Here is a 15,583-nt window from a genome sequence, read left to right on the forward strand (position 1 = left end):
AAATGTCTCTTGGGGAGCAAAATCCTCCCCCACCCGTGTTGAAAACCACTGGGTTAAAGACAGCCAACTGCTACTGTGTCGGCTCTGACTCATGACAACAGCATGTGTTTCAGAGTAGAACAGTACTCTGGTGGCGCAGTGATTAAGAACTCAGCTGCTAACCAAAAGGTCGGCAGTTTGAATCCACCAACCACTCCTTGGGAACCCCATGGGAGAGGTTCTACTCTGTCCTACAGGGTCCGACTATGAGTTGGAATCAACTCCACAGTAAGAGATACAGCTATAGGGTTTTCAGTGGCTGATTTTTTCAGAAGGAGATCGCTAGGCCTTTCTTCCAAGGCGCCTCTGGGTGAACTTAAACCTCTAACAGCTGAGGGCATTAACTGTTGGCAGCACTCAGGGACTGGAGAGAGACAGGGCTGGACAGATCATCCCTTTATACACTCTGTTTGATGTGATGTTTAAAGGAATGGGCTCTGGATTCAGGCTGCCTAGGTTTAAATTTCAGCTCTGCCATTACTGGTTTTGGGACCTTGGACAATCACCTCACCTCTCTGTGCTTCAGGTCCCTCACCTATAAGATAAAATAGGGAGTCCTCATAGCAGTACTCTATCTCATAGGGGGTTGTAAAGGTCAAATGAACTAATATATGAGAATTTTTAAAATATATAGATCAGGGTCTAGCCACATGATAACTATTTACCAAGTCATGATAAGTGCCAATACCGTCCGGGCACTGGCGGTCCCCACGGTCAATTCTCCCTGCCACAGAGTGACCTTTATTTAAAATGCAAATATTTTAGTTGAAGTATAATAAACATACAGAAAAATGCACAAATTATAGATATGCAGTTTGATAAATTTTGACAATGTGAACACATCCAGGTTCTCAGTACCAAGATTAAAAAAAAGCACCCAGAAGCCTTCTTGGACTCCTTCCAGCCATCATCTTTAAACATAAATCAAGTCACATTATGTCCAGCTCAAAAAACCTTTCCATCCTTCCCAGAAGAAAATCCTACCCAGCTAGCATCACCCGACCCCTGGTTATCCCCATGACCTCATTTCCTGCCACCTCACTCACTCCATTCTAGACACCAAGGCTTTCCTCCCTTTCATTTGCAGTTCCCGTCTGCCTGGGAGGCCCTTTCCCTTCCATTCACACCGCTGGCTCCTGCCCAAAAGGCACCCCCTCCTCAGCGAGGTGTCCTGGGCCAACATGCAAACCTGCCTCACGCTCTAGATTTGCCTTGCTTTGCTATCTGACTTCGTATATTTGTTTGTCAATTTCTTGGCTTTCAACTGAAACTTAAATTACTCGAGGGCAGAACCCAGTCTATCTTATTTATTTCCATATCCCCTGCACCTGGACAGTACCTGGCAGGTGCTCAGTAATACACATTAACTGACTTAAATGCTATGATAAAGAGCACTTTGCTTGCTCTTGTACACAGAGGAGGCAGGATCTCTTCCTGGTTGTTTTTTAAGGATTCCTAGTCAATGGAGAATTTATTTAACTCTGCGGTAGGCAGTATCATAAGGATGACCCCAGTGACTCTAGATGGATAGCTGCTGTCGCATCGACTCCAACTCATGGCAATCTTACATACAACAGAATGCAACATTCCCAGGTCCTGTATCATTCTCACAATCACCAACATGTTTGAGTCCACTGTTGTGGCTATCGTGCCAGTCCATCTCACCAAGGTCTCACTCGCCCTCGCTGGCCCTCTGCTTCATCATACATGATGTCACCCTCCAGTGATTGATCACTTCTGATAACGTGTCCAAAGCAACCTAATCAGACAGTGTTCTGTTGTGATCCATATATTTTCATAGACTAAATTTTGGAAGTAGATCACCAGGCCTTTATTCCTAGTCTGTCTTAGTCTGGACGCTCCACTGAAACCTGTCTATCCTAAGTGAGCACTCACCACTCATGTCAAGAAATAAAACATCAACCTAAACATAAAACAAAAAACTATAAAGATCATAGAAGAAAAAATAGGATCAATGCTAGAGGCCCGAATACACGGCATTAACAGGATACAAACCGTAACTAACAACACACAAACTCCAGAAGATAAGCTAGGTAACTGGGATCTTCTAAAAATGAAACACTTGTACTCATCAAAAGGCTTCACCAAAAGAGTAAAAAGGGAACTGATAGACCGGGAAAAATTTTTGGCTATGACAAATCCAACAAAGGTCTAACCTCTAAAATCTACAGGAAAATCCAGCACCCCTACAACAAAAGGGCCAATAATCCAATTAAAAAATAGGCAAAGGAAACGAACGGACACTTCACCAAAGAAGACATTCAAGCAGCTAGCAGATACATGAGGAAATGCTCACAATCAGTAGCCATTAGAGAAAGAAAATCAAAGCCACAACGAGATACCATCTTACCCCTACATGGCACGAATCAAAAACCCAGAAAATAACAAATATTGGAGAGGCTGCAGGGAGATGGGAACTCTTGTGCGCCGCTGGTGGGGATGCAAAATGGTAAAACCATTTTGTAAAACCATATGGTGCTTCCTTAAAAAGCTAGAAATAGAAATACCATATGATCCAGCAATCCCACTCCTAGGAATATATTCTAAAGAAATAAGAGTCATCACAGGGATAGACATACACCCATCCATGTTCATTGCAGCATTGTTCACAGTAGCAAAAAGATGGAAACAACCTAGATGCCCATCGACATATGAATGGATAAACAAACTGTGGTACGTACACACAACAGAGTACTGCATAATGATAAAGGACAATGATGAATCTGTGGAGCATCTCACAACATGGGTGAATCTGGAGGGCATTATGCTGAGTGAAATAGTCAATCACAAAAGGACAAATATTGTATGAGACCACTACTGTAAAAACTCATGAAAAGATTTACACACAAAAAGAAACAATCTTTGATGGTTATGAGGGAGGGAGGGGGTGGAAAAACACTAAATAGACAAGAGATAATTGGTAACTTTGGTGAAGGGTAAGATAGTACATAATACTGGGGAAGCCAGCACAACTTACACAAGGCAAGGTCATGGAAGCTCCATAGACACATCCAAACTCCCTGAGAGATTGAAATACTCAGCTAAGGGCTTTGGGGACCATGGTCTCTGGGAACATCTAGCTCAACTGGCATCACATAGTTTATAAGAAAATGTTCTACATTCTACTTTGGTGAGCAGCATCTAGGGTCTTAAAAGCCTGTGAGTGACCATCTAAGATACTCCACTGGTCTTACCCCTTCAAGAGCAAGGAAAAACGAAGAAAACTAAAGACACAAGGGAAAGATTAGTCCAAAGGACTAATGGATCACAGCTACCATGTCCTCCACCAGACTGAGTCCAGTACAAGTAGATGGTGCCCAACTACCATCACTGACTGCTCTGACAGGGATCACAGTAGAGGGTCCCAGACAGAGCTGGAGAAAAATGTAGAACAAAATTGTAACTCACAAAAAAAGACCAGACTTGCTGACCTGACGGAGACTGGAGAAATCCTGAGAGTATGGCCCCTGGACACCCTTATAGCTCAGTGATGAAGTCACTCTTGTGGTTTACCCTTCAGCCAAAGGTTAGACAGGCCCATAAAACAAAACGAGACTAATGGGGCACACCAGCCCAGGGGCAAGGACAAAAAGGCAGGAGGGGACAGGAAGGCAGGTAATAGGGAACCCAAGGCTGATGAGGGAGAGTGTTGACATGTTGTGGTGTTGTTAACCAATGTCTGTTTAATGAGAAGCCAGTTTGTTCTGTAAACCTTCATCCAAAGTATAATAAAAGAAAGAAATAAAACATCACCAGCACCCCAAAAGATCCCATGTGCCCCCTACTTGATCACAATTTCTTCCTTTGTACCCCCAGAGACAAACCCCTTTCATTATGATAAGTGTTTCTCTGCATTTCTTTATGTATTTTGTGCCTTAATCTGTATCTTTAAACAATACCATTTGGTTCTTCCTGTTTTAAAACTTTAGGTGGTCAGCACAAACGACAAATATTGTGTGGTCTCATCTACATAAAATGACAAGAATAGCCAAATGGATAAAGGTCAAAGTTTATTCCTGGTTACCAGGGGCAGGAGGGAGGAAGAGAGGGGAAGCCATTGTTTGTGAAGCAGTGAGTTTGCATTTACAGTGATGGGAAATTTGGCATTAATTAAGGGTAATGGTTGCCCAACGTGATAATGTAATTCATATCACTAAATTGTACACATGAATAATGTTGAATTGGTGAAGGTTGTTATATTTATTTTCACAACAACATAAAAAAAAAATCAGCAGCTGCAGATGCTGTACAACCAAACACTCCATGGGGTTTTTTGTCTTTGGACATTTAGGGTCATGGTTACCTGGAACATTCCAGTCAACTGGCCTAATATTGTTTTTAGTTCTACTGCCTAATACCTTTTGTAGTGCCTGGGATCTTAAAAGTTTGAAAGTGGCCATCTAAGGTGGAAAAATTGGCCTCTATTTGTATTTGCCCGGAGCAACAGAGGGAGAAGGAGAGTCAGAAATATAAGAAATGGAAATGGAATGTGTGGCTAACTGCCTCCAGGAACAACTGCCTCCTTTGCCATGAAACCAGAAAATTAGATGGTGCCAGGCTACTATTACTGGGTGCTTTGGTCAAAGATTCTATAGAAGAATCCTGATCAAAAGGGGGAAAAAGTAGGAACAGATTTTAAAATTCTCATAGAATCCAGACTTTCTGGAGTCATTGAGGTTGGGTGACCCCTCAAAACTATTGTCTTGAGATAATCTTTAAGCCTTAAACCAAAACTATCCCCTGAAGTCACCTTTAAACCAAACAATGCCCATACTCATTTCCAGTGAGTGGATTCCAACTCATAGCAACCCAGTAGGACAGAGTAGAACTTCCACATAGCGTTTCCAAGGCTGTAATCCTTACGGAAGCAGACTGCCACATCTTTCTACCATGGAGTAGCTGGTGGGTTTGAACCACCAAGCTTTCAGATGACAGCTGAGCACTTAACTACTGCGTCATGAGGGCTCCTTAAACCAAACAATATTGTTGTTATTATTTGTTGTCGAGTGGATTCCAACTCATAGCAACCCTATAGGACAGAGTAGAACTGTCCCATAGGGTTTCCCACGAGAGGCTAGTAGACTCCAACTGCCAACCTTTTGATTAATGCTGATCTCTTAACCACTGTCCGGCTAGGGCTTCGAACTGTTACTAATTGTCAATCTGACACAAAGGGTCCTTGTCTTTTCCTGAGTAAGAATACACGCGAAAGACAAACTTTATCTTCAGCAAGCTTTATTTTGCTTGTAATCAATGTTACTGGATTGTACGTGTAAAAATTGTTCAATTGGTGTATGTTTTGCTTTGTGCATTTTCATCAAAAAATAAACACTTCACAGGATTGGGATCATACTGTTCCTTTGTACCTTGCTTCTTTTGATAAAACATTATGTATTTTACCTCACAGGGTGTGCAAACATCATGTATATGACATTATATGTATGACGGCCACAGTACATGTGATTATTTATAGAAGTAATTCATTTTCATCACTACATTATATGATGATATCACAATTTATTTATCTTTCTCCTGTTAATGGGCATTCCGATTGTCTCCAGGTTTGAAGCAATACTGATACGAATATTATTATTGTATATTATCATTATTATACATATTATTGTCCTGGTGCATGAATTTCTTTTGGGTAAATATCTAGGGATAAAATTGCTGTGTCACAGGATAAGTGTATTTTCAACTTTTCCATATAATGCCAAACCAGTTTCCAAATGGTTTGTGCCAATTTACACTCCCACCAGCCATATGTAAATCCCATTTGCTCCACAACTTCACCAACACTTGGTGTTGTCAAACTTTTTAAATCTTTGCCAGTCTGGTACATGTACAATGGCATCTCTTTTTTGGGTCTTTAATTCACCTGAAACTTTTTTTATATTGAATGAGATTATTTCCTCACTTCATTCAGTATCTACTCAAATGTCATTTCCTCAGACAGTCTGCCTTCAATACTCTATAAAATAAAAACGTCTGGGCCCCCATCTACCAATCTCGATCTCCTGCCTGATTTTATTTTCTTTACTTCTTCGCTTCTGACCTTTTGTTCTGTATTTATTTCTCCTATGACATCAGGATTGAATGAAGACTCATTAACAACCTGCGATATGCAGATGTCACAGCCTTACTTCCTGAAAGTGAAGAGGACTTGAAGCACTTACTGATGAAGATCAAAGACCACAGCCTTCAGTATGGATTACACCTCAACATAAAGAAAACAAAAATCCTCACAACTGGACCAATAACCAACATCATTATAAACGGAGAACAGTTGTCAAGGATTTCATTTTACTTGGATTCACAATCAAAGCCCATGGAAGCAGCAGTCAAGAAATCAAATGACATATTGCATTGGGCAAATCTGCTGCAAAAGACCTCTTTAAAGTGTTAAAAAGCAAAGATGTCACTTTGAGGACTAATGGTGCGCCTGACCCAAGCCATGGTGTTTTCAGTCACCTCATATGCAAGCAAAAGCTGGACAATGGATAAGGATTCAGACTCACTGGGACCCGTAAGACAAAGTAGAACTGCCCCATAGGGTTTCCAAGGCTGTAAGTCTTCTTGGAAGCTCACTACCACGTTTTCTCCCTCGGAGCAGCTGGCGGGACCTTTCAGTTAGCAGCCAAGCACTTAACCGCTGCACCACTAGCACTCCCGGAAAAGGGGCAGGGCTAGGGAATAAATTTATTGTTTGATTCTCTGCTAGAACTTGAGCTCCAAAAGGGCAAGGCCTTTGAACAGTGCCTAAAAAACCAAAAAACCAAACCCACTGCCGTCAAGCTGATTCCAACTCATAGCAAGCCTATAGGACAGAGTAGAACGGCCCCCATAGAGTTTCCAAGGAGGTCCTGGTGAATTTGAACTGCCGATCCATTGGTTAGCAGCTGTAGCACTTAACCGCTACGTCACCAGGTTTCCCAAACAGTGCCTAGCACATGGGAAATGCTCAATATACACTTGCTGAATAGCCTTGCAAAGCCTAACTCCTAGTTCATTCATTGTAAGAGCTGAGTGCTGTATCCGACATTGACCTTCAGAGTTGTAATGGGAGATTATGGAACTTGGTTATTTATCATTCTTTTATAAATCATATTGCCTTAGGGTGCTTTGTCAATTAAGGCTAACCCAGGGTTTCTCAACCTCAGCACTATTGACATTTCCAGCTGAATAACTATTGAATTATCATTGTTCATCCTGCCATGTATGCACAGGATCTGGTCTGTGTGCACGTGGTAGGATGTTTAGCAGAATCCCTAGCCTCTACTCACTAGATCATTCTCAGTTTTCAAATATGGACAAAACCACCCCCACTTGAGAACCACTGAGCCTCGAAGCTTATCATACAGGTGGGGTGTAGGGATGTAGCAAAAAGGTCATGGTACAGGGAAAGAGGAGGCTATGATTTGGGGCTGGCGCCATCCAACAAGAAGAGAAATCTTCTCTACTTTTCTCAGAAGAAGAGAGAAGTAAGCTAGAGGTCAACTTGTAAGTCTTCCCTTCTCTCCTCTCCACCCTCCGATTGGCCTTGGAAGGGAGGGCAACATTCAGATATAGGAAGAGATAGGTTCATGGGGAAGTTCTAGTGCATAGGACTGGCTTTCACTTCTTAGCACACAGGCCAGGAGTTTACCAGGCCCGGGAGCAAGGCCCACATTTGGGGAGAGTAGAGAGATGGCTGAGGAAAGTGTCTAGGTGGGTGTGCAGGTGTGCTGGCGGGGAGCCCAGAGAGGTATTCATACCCCAGAGTAATTTGGAGAAGTCAGCTGAGAATTTCTAGGCCCTGATGAAGCATAGAAATGCAGATAAACCTGTGGAGCCTAAACCCAAGTGGAACAGCCAATTAGGCACCACAGCCACATGCCTAAGAACTAGACCAGGCAAGTCTCAAAGCATTTAGAGGCGAGTAAAACCCTCGAGGACGGGATGTGGGGAAGGGCCCCCTCCCACTGCCATGAGGCTCAGTAAGCCTGCCCTGGTCTCCAGATACCATCCTAGGAAGATAAGAGGAAAGGGGAAGTGTATTGGTTAGAATGCAGAGTTAGCTGCTGTAACCAAGACTAAAGTGACAGTGACAGAAATAGGAGAGAAGGTTTTTCTCTCTCATGAAGCATTTGTAGTGTTAGCAGTCCAGAGCCGATCAGCAGCATCTCAGTGTTGGGGGCCCTGGCTCCTCGGTCTTGAGCTCTGCCATTCCCAGGCCATTGGCTTCATCTGGTCCAAGATGGCTCCACACCATACACCATTCCAGGCAGTAGGATGGAGGATGTATATGTATGATAGATGATAGATACATAGATAGACAGACAGATAAATAGATGCTGTTGAGTTGGCTCTGATTCATGTTGACCTAGCATGACCTTGCGTACAACAGAATAAAATATTGCCTCGTCCTGTATCATATTCATAATCTATGGTATGTTCAAACCCATAGTTTCAGCTATTGTGCCAATCCACCTTACTGAGGGTCTCCCTTGCCCTTGCTGGCCCTCTGATTTACCAAACATGATGTCCTACTCCAGTGGTTGATCCCTCCTGATGACATGTCCAAAACAAGCTAGTCAAACAATGTTTTGTTGTAATCCATAAGGTTTGCATTGACTGATTTTCAGAAGTAGATCACTAAGCCTTTCTTCCTAGTCTTTCTTGATCTGGACACTTCACTGAAACCTGTCCACCATGGGTGACCCTGCTGGTGTTTGAAATACCAGTGGCATAGCTTCTAGCATCACAGCAACACACAAGCCACCATAGTACGACAAACTGATACACAGGTGGTGTCTATGTATATTATATCCCATTGGCCAAAACTGAGTCACATGGCCCTATCTGGCTTTAAGAGGGGCTGGGAAATGTATCTTTAGTGGGGTAACCTTTGCCCGGCTAACACTCGGGGGTTCTATCTCTAAAGGAAATAAGAGAGAATGGATATTTGAGGTCAACCGGCTGTCTCTGCTTCCAGGAAGACAGCCTAAAAGATGTGCCCAATTTTACAAAAGCATCTGAAGGGACGTGATTTCAACCAGCAGAATCTGAGGTGCCTTCAATTGGTACATTTAGGTCATCTACGTCCCCCTGTCCTTCCCTCCTACAAGATGGCAGCTTAGGATCCAGATAACAGTTAAAGAACACAGCGGGACACAATATGAGGGCCCATCGGAGGGTGCTGCAGACATTTTTAACCCTCTTGAGAAAGAGAACAGAGAACTAGATAAGGCTTGTATTCCAACTCCTCCATTCCACAGCATCCAGCAGACCCACCACTCACTTTGTCAGAGTGAGAAGGGTGCTCTGTTGCCAGCACACACTGTTACCCCAAAGTAGGTCTAATGAGAGGCACATCGTTCTTCTGCATGGGACCATGAGTACCCAATAGGCACCAGATGATACCAGAGGAGGAGGAAGTGGTAAGCTGATCTGAGGCAGGTTTTAAGTCAAGGACCCCATAAGTCCGATTTTAGGGTGTCTTTTTCCCTAAGAGTGCCCGTGTTTTGTTTGGTTTTGTTTTAATGCTCACTCAGGACCTGTTAGCAGAGTGTCATTCTTTTTTTTGTTTTTATTGTGTTTTAAGTGAAAGTTTACAAATCAGGTCAGTGTCTCATACAAAAATTTATATACACCTTGCTATATACTCCTAGTTGCTCTCCCCCTAATGAGACAGCACACTCCTTCTCTCTACTCCCTCTTTTTGTGTCCGTTCGGCCAGCTTCTGACCCCCTCTGCCCTCTCCTCTCCCTTCCAGACAGGAGCTGCCCCCATAGTCTCATGTATCTACTTGAGCCAAGAAGCTCACTCCTCACCAGTATCATTTTCTATCCTATAGTCCAGTCCAATCCCTGTCTGAAGAGTTGGCTTTGGGAATGGTTCCTGCCTTGGGCTAACAGAAGGTCTGGGGACCATGACCTCAGGGGTCCTTCTAGTCTCAGTCAGACCAGTAAGTCTGGTCTTTTTACGAGAATTTGGGGTCTGCATCCCATAACAGAGCATAATTTTATCATTTAATCTTTATTACAAAACTGTGAAGTAGGGACTATTACTATTTCCATTTTACAGATGAGAAAACTGAGGCCCAGAGAAACTAAATTGATGGCCCAAGGTCTGTGAGGAGGTGAGCTCAGGAAGCAGAGGTCAGGAATTGAGCTGAGCTGGTGCTTTTTTTCTTCCCCAAGGATGCTATCACGAATGTCTTCCATTGCCTAATGGAGTACGCTCTTCAGAAGGACCGAGGTAGAAATTCCTGGCTGGCCTTAGTATCATTGGTTTCTAAAGTGGAGACACTGTGAATTGTATAAATGAACAGATGTGTATGTGCGTATGTGTGCGATGTGTGTGGGGTAGGGGTGTATACATGGTATGTGGGATGTGTGTAGCATGTGTGATGTGTGTGTGTGCTTGCATGTGTGCATGTGTGGTGTTACCCATGTGTCATAGATTGAATTATGTCCCCCCCCAAAATGTGTCTATTAACTTGGTTAGGCCATGATTCGTAGTATTTCGTGGTTGTCCTCCATTTTGTGATTGTAATTTTATGTTAAAGAGGATTAGGGTGCAATTGTAACACCCTTACCAGGTCACATCTCTGATCCAATGCGAAGGGATTTTTTTATCTCTCATGAGATAAAAGGGAAGAGAAGCTAGCAGAGATGGGGGACCTCAAACCACCAAGAGAGCAATTCCGGGAGCAGAGCGTGTCCTTTGGATCCTGGGTCCTTGCACAGAGAAGCTCCTAGTCCTGGGGAAGAGTGATGATAAGGACTTTCCTCCAGAGTCAACAGAGAGAGAAAGCCTTCCCCTGGAGCTGACGCCCTGAATTTGGGCTTCTAGCCTACCAGACTGCGAGAAAATAAATTTCTCTTCGTTAAAGCCTTCCACTTGTGGTATTTCTGTTACAGTAGCACTAGATGACTAAGACAGCGTGTGTGTGTGTGTGTGTGTGTGTGTGTGCAAATACAAACCTTATGACCAAATCTGAGGCCCACCCAAGGGAAGAGCATACATTGTTAAAGATCACAGTTTTCAGACTCATTTGTGGCCAAGCTGTATGTCACCACCACTGTTCTCTTTCTTCTTACTTCTGTTTTTTTCCCCCAAAGTCATTCTTTTAATGCAAAAACTGGTGCTTGAGAGGGAAGAATTGATTTTGTAGAGTCAGGCCAGAGAGCAATACAGTGCTTCAGCGTTTTACAACCAACGGAGAGAAAATCTTTAAGGTTTTTTTGTTTTTGTCAATCAACAAACTTTGGACAATGAATTACATGGCCCTTCTAAGACATCCTTCCTTACAACATTTTACAAAACTAACAAAGATAAACTAGGAAGACAGAGAGTTCATAGAAGTTCCCCAGGTGCAGAGGCTGAGAGGGAATTCTTGTGCAAGTGAGTTATTGAAGGAGTGCCCTTTGGCATGATCTAGAGGGGAATAGAGGAGACAGGGCAGGGAAGAAGGTCAGCAAAGATGTGGGTTCCAGAGGAGGTCAGCCTCAGCCTGACCCCACTAGGCCTCTGAGCATGACTTGCACCATTGAGTCTGTCCCACCCAAAGGCAACAGGGCTGAGCTGGTACACCCCCACATCAGTTGGCCATTGGCCACAGGGTGTGGGGTTAAACCTCCCAGGAACCTCCTAGTGGGGCAGCTCCCCACAACCAAGGGCAACCCTCCCGAGAAAGTGCACCGTGGTCTACCAGCTGACAACACCATGCAGGCAGGGTGGTACACTGGCCCAGTCAAGGGGACCTGGGCAGGGCCACTGAGCAACCACTACACTGGAACCGTCTCAACTTCTGTATGATCCTCACCAGCTGCCTTTGAGTCTGTTCCAACTTATGGCGACCCTGTATGTCAGAGTAGATTTGTGTTCCTTAGGGTTTTCTTTCTTTTAATAATTTATTATATTTTTTTGTTGCTGTTGAGAATATACACACAACTATTTCTACAATGTTCAGTGACGTTATTACATTCTTCAAGTTGTGCAACTATTCTCACTCTCCATTTCTGAGTTATTCCTCCCCCACTAACGTAAACTCACTGCCTTCTACCTTTCTATCTGATCTTAAAGTTGCTGTTGTCAATTTGATCCCGTTGTTTCCCCTCCCGCCCACCGCTCCCCTCCCTTGTAATCATCAAAGATTATTTCTTTTTTGTGTGTCAACCTTTTCATGAGTTTTTATAGGAGTGGTCTCATATAATATTTGTCTTTTTTGTGATTGACTTATTTCACTCAGCATAATGCCCTGCAGATTCATCTTTGTCCTTTATCATTTTGTAGTACTCCATTGTGTGTATGCGCCACAGTTTATCCATCCATCTGTTGACGGGCATCTAGTTTCTTTCCATCGTTTTGCTGTTGTGAGCAATGCTGCAATGAACATGGGTGTGCATATGTCTATTCGTGTGATGGCTCTTATTTCACTAGGATAATTCCTAGGAGTGGGATTGCTGGATCATATGGTATTTGTATTTCTAGTTTTCTAAGGAAGCGCCATATCATTTTCCAAAACGGTTGTACCATTTTGCATTCCCACTGGCAGTGCATAAGAGTTCCAATCTCCCTGCAGCCTCTCCAGCATTTGTTATTTTCTGTTTTTTTTCCATTTGTGCCACGTCAGGGTGAAATGGTATCTCATTGTGGTTTTGATTTGAGTTTCTCTAATGGTTACTGACTGCGAGAATTTCATGTGCCTGTAGCCACTTGAATGTTGTCATAGTTATCTAGTGCTGCTATAACAAAAATACCACAAGTGAATGGCTTTAACAAAGAGAAGTTTATTCTCTCACAGTGCAGTAGGCTAGTAGTCCGAATTCAGGGTGCCAGCTCCAGGGGAATGCTTTCTCTCTCTGTTGGCTCTGGAGGAAGGTTCTTGTCATCAGTCTTCCCTTGGTCTGGGAACATCTCAGCATAGAAACCTTAGTTTCAAAGGATGCGCTCCGCTCCTGGCGCTGCTTTCTTGGTGGTACGAGGTCCCCATGTCTCTCTGTTCGCTTGTCTCTTTCACATCCCAAAGAAATTGGCTTAAGACGCTAACTAATCTTACATATCTCATCACTCTAACTGCCACTAATCCATTTCGTTTCATCATAGTGATAGGATTTACAACGCATAAGGAAATCGCAGAAAATAGTGGACAATCACACAGTACTGGGACTCCTGGCCCAGCTAAGTTGACAGATATTTTGGGGGAACACAATTTGATCCATGACGAATGTCTTCTTTGGTGAAGTGTCTGTTTCATACCCATTGCCCATTTTTTAATTGGATTATTTGTCTTTTTGTTGTTGAGTTGTTGGATTTTCCTGTAGATTCTAGAGATGAGACCTTTATCGGATTTGTCATGGTCAAAAGTTTTTTCCCAGTCTGTAGGTTCTGTTTTTACTTTTTTTGTGAAGTTTTGATGAGCATGTCTTTCATTTTTAGAAGATCCCAGTTATCTAGCTTATCTTCTGGTGTTCGTGTATTGTTAGTTATGGTTTGTATCCTGTTAACGCCATGTATTAGGGCTTCTGGTGTTGACCCTATTTTTTCTTCTATGAGCTTTATAGTTTTTGGTTTTATATTTAGGTCTTTGATCCATTTTGAACTAGTTTTTATGTATAGTGTGAGGTATGGGCCCTGTTTCATTTTTCTATGGATAAACATCCAGTTTTGCCAGTGCCATTTGTTAAAAAGACCGTCTTTTCCCCATTTAATGAACTCTGGGTCTTTGTTGAAGGTCAAGTGACTGCAGGTGGATGGATTTACATCTGGGTTCTCAATTCCGTTCCATTGGTCAATGTACCTGTTATTGTACCAGTACCAGGCTTTTTGACTACTGTAGCTGTATAGTAGTAGGTTCCGAGGTCAGGTGGAGTGAGTTCTCCTACTTTAGTCTTCTTCTTCAATAGTGCTTTACTTATCCGGGGCCTCTTCTCTTTCCATATAAAGTTAATGATTAGTTTTTCCATCTTCTTAAAGAATGCTGTTGGAGTTTGGATCAGGATTGCACTATATTTGTAGATTGCTTTGGGTGGAATTGACATTTTCACAATGTTAAGTCTACCTTTCTGTGAGCATGGTGTGTTTTTCCAGTTACATAGGCTCTTTGGGTTTCTTGCAATAGTGTTTTGTAGTTTGCTTTGTATAGGTCTTTTACATCCCTGATTAGAACTACTTCTAAGTATTTTATTTTTTTAGGGGTTTTTAAATGATATTGTTTTCCTGATTGCCTTTTCGTCATTCTCTTTATTGGTATATAGGAATCCAACTGATTTTTGTATGTTTATCCTATATCCTGCTATTCTGCTGAATCTTCCTATTAATTTCAGTAGTTTTCTCTTGGAGTCTCTTGGGTTTTCTATGTGTAGTAAAATATCCACAAATAGGGAGAGTTTTACTTCTTCCTTACCAGTTTGAATGCCCTTTATTTCTTTTTCTTGCCTTATTGCTCTAGCTAGGACTTCCAGCACAACGTTGAGTAGGAGTAGTGATAAAGGGCATCCTTGTCTTGTTCCTGTTCTCAAGGAGAATGTTTTCAGCCTCTCTCCATTAAGGATCATGTTGGCTCTTGGTTTTGTACAAGTGTTCAGGAGATATTTTTGGTTTTGTTTAAAGATTATCTTAGGGCAATAGTTTCAGGAGTTCATCCAGCCTCCATGGCTCTAGAATGCCTGAAGCCCATTAGAATTTGAGATTCTGTTCCATAGGTTTTCCCCTTTTGATCAGAATTCTTCTATAGAATCTTTGATCAAAATGTTCAGTAATGGTAGCTGAGCACCATCCAGTTCTTCTGTCCTCATAGCAAACAAGGCAGCATAGGATTTTCACTGCCTGATTTTTTGGAAGTAGGTTGCCAGGCCTTTCTTTCAAGATGCCTCTGGGAGGACTTCAGCCTCCAACCTTTTGGTTAGCAGCTGATCGCTTAACTGTTTGCATTACCTAGGGCTTTCCCGTATGATATTAAAGTCAGGTATACACGATAGGTTTTTGGTTGCACTAATCATTCTATTTATTTCTTTAAAAATTGTTCTGTTGAACATGGATGAACCTTGAAAACATTAAATGAAAGAAGCCAATCACAAAAGACCACATGTTACATCATTTCACTTATGTGAAATGTCCAGAGTCGTTGAATCTGTAGGGACAGAAAGTAGATTCGTGTTGCCAGGGACAAGGGGAAGATAGTGGCTGCTAATGTGCACTGGGTTTCTTTTTGGGGTTATAAAAGTGTTCTAAAATTAGATAGTGGGATGGTTGCACAATGCTGTGAATACACTAAACCACTGCATTGTACATTTTAAAAGGGTGAATTTTACGGTGTGTGAATTATATCTCAACAAAGCTGCTACTTTTCAAAAGCTTTGTACTGCAGAGACAACAGCTATAAACATTTTTGGTTGAATATTTTCTACAGGTATTTTAAATAAAATGTTGGGTTTCAGGTCAGGAACATGACTTCCATATTTACATAATTTCAGAAGCCCCCAGCCTTAGTTATCTGGTGCTGCTATTACAGAAATACCACAAGTGGGTGGCTTTA

The sequence above is a fragment of the Loxodonta africana genome, chromosome 10 (assembly GCF_030014295.1).
Source record: "Loxodonta africana isolate mLoxAfr1 chromosome 10, mLoxAfr1.hap2, whole genome shotgun sequence".
Lineage (NCBI taxonomy): Eukaryota > Metazoa > Chordata > Mammalia > Proboscidea > Elephantidae > Loxodonta > Loxodonta africana.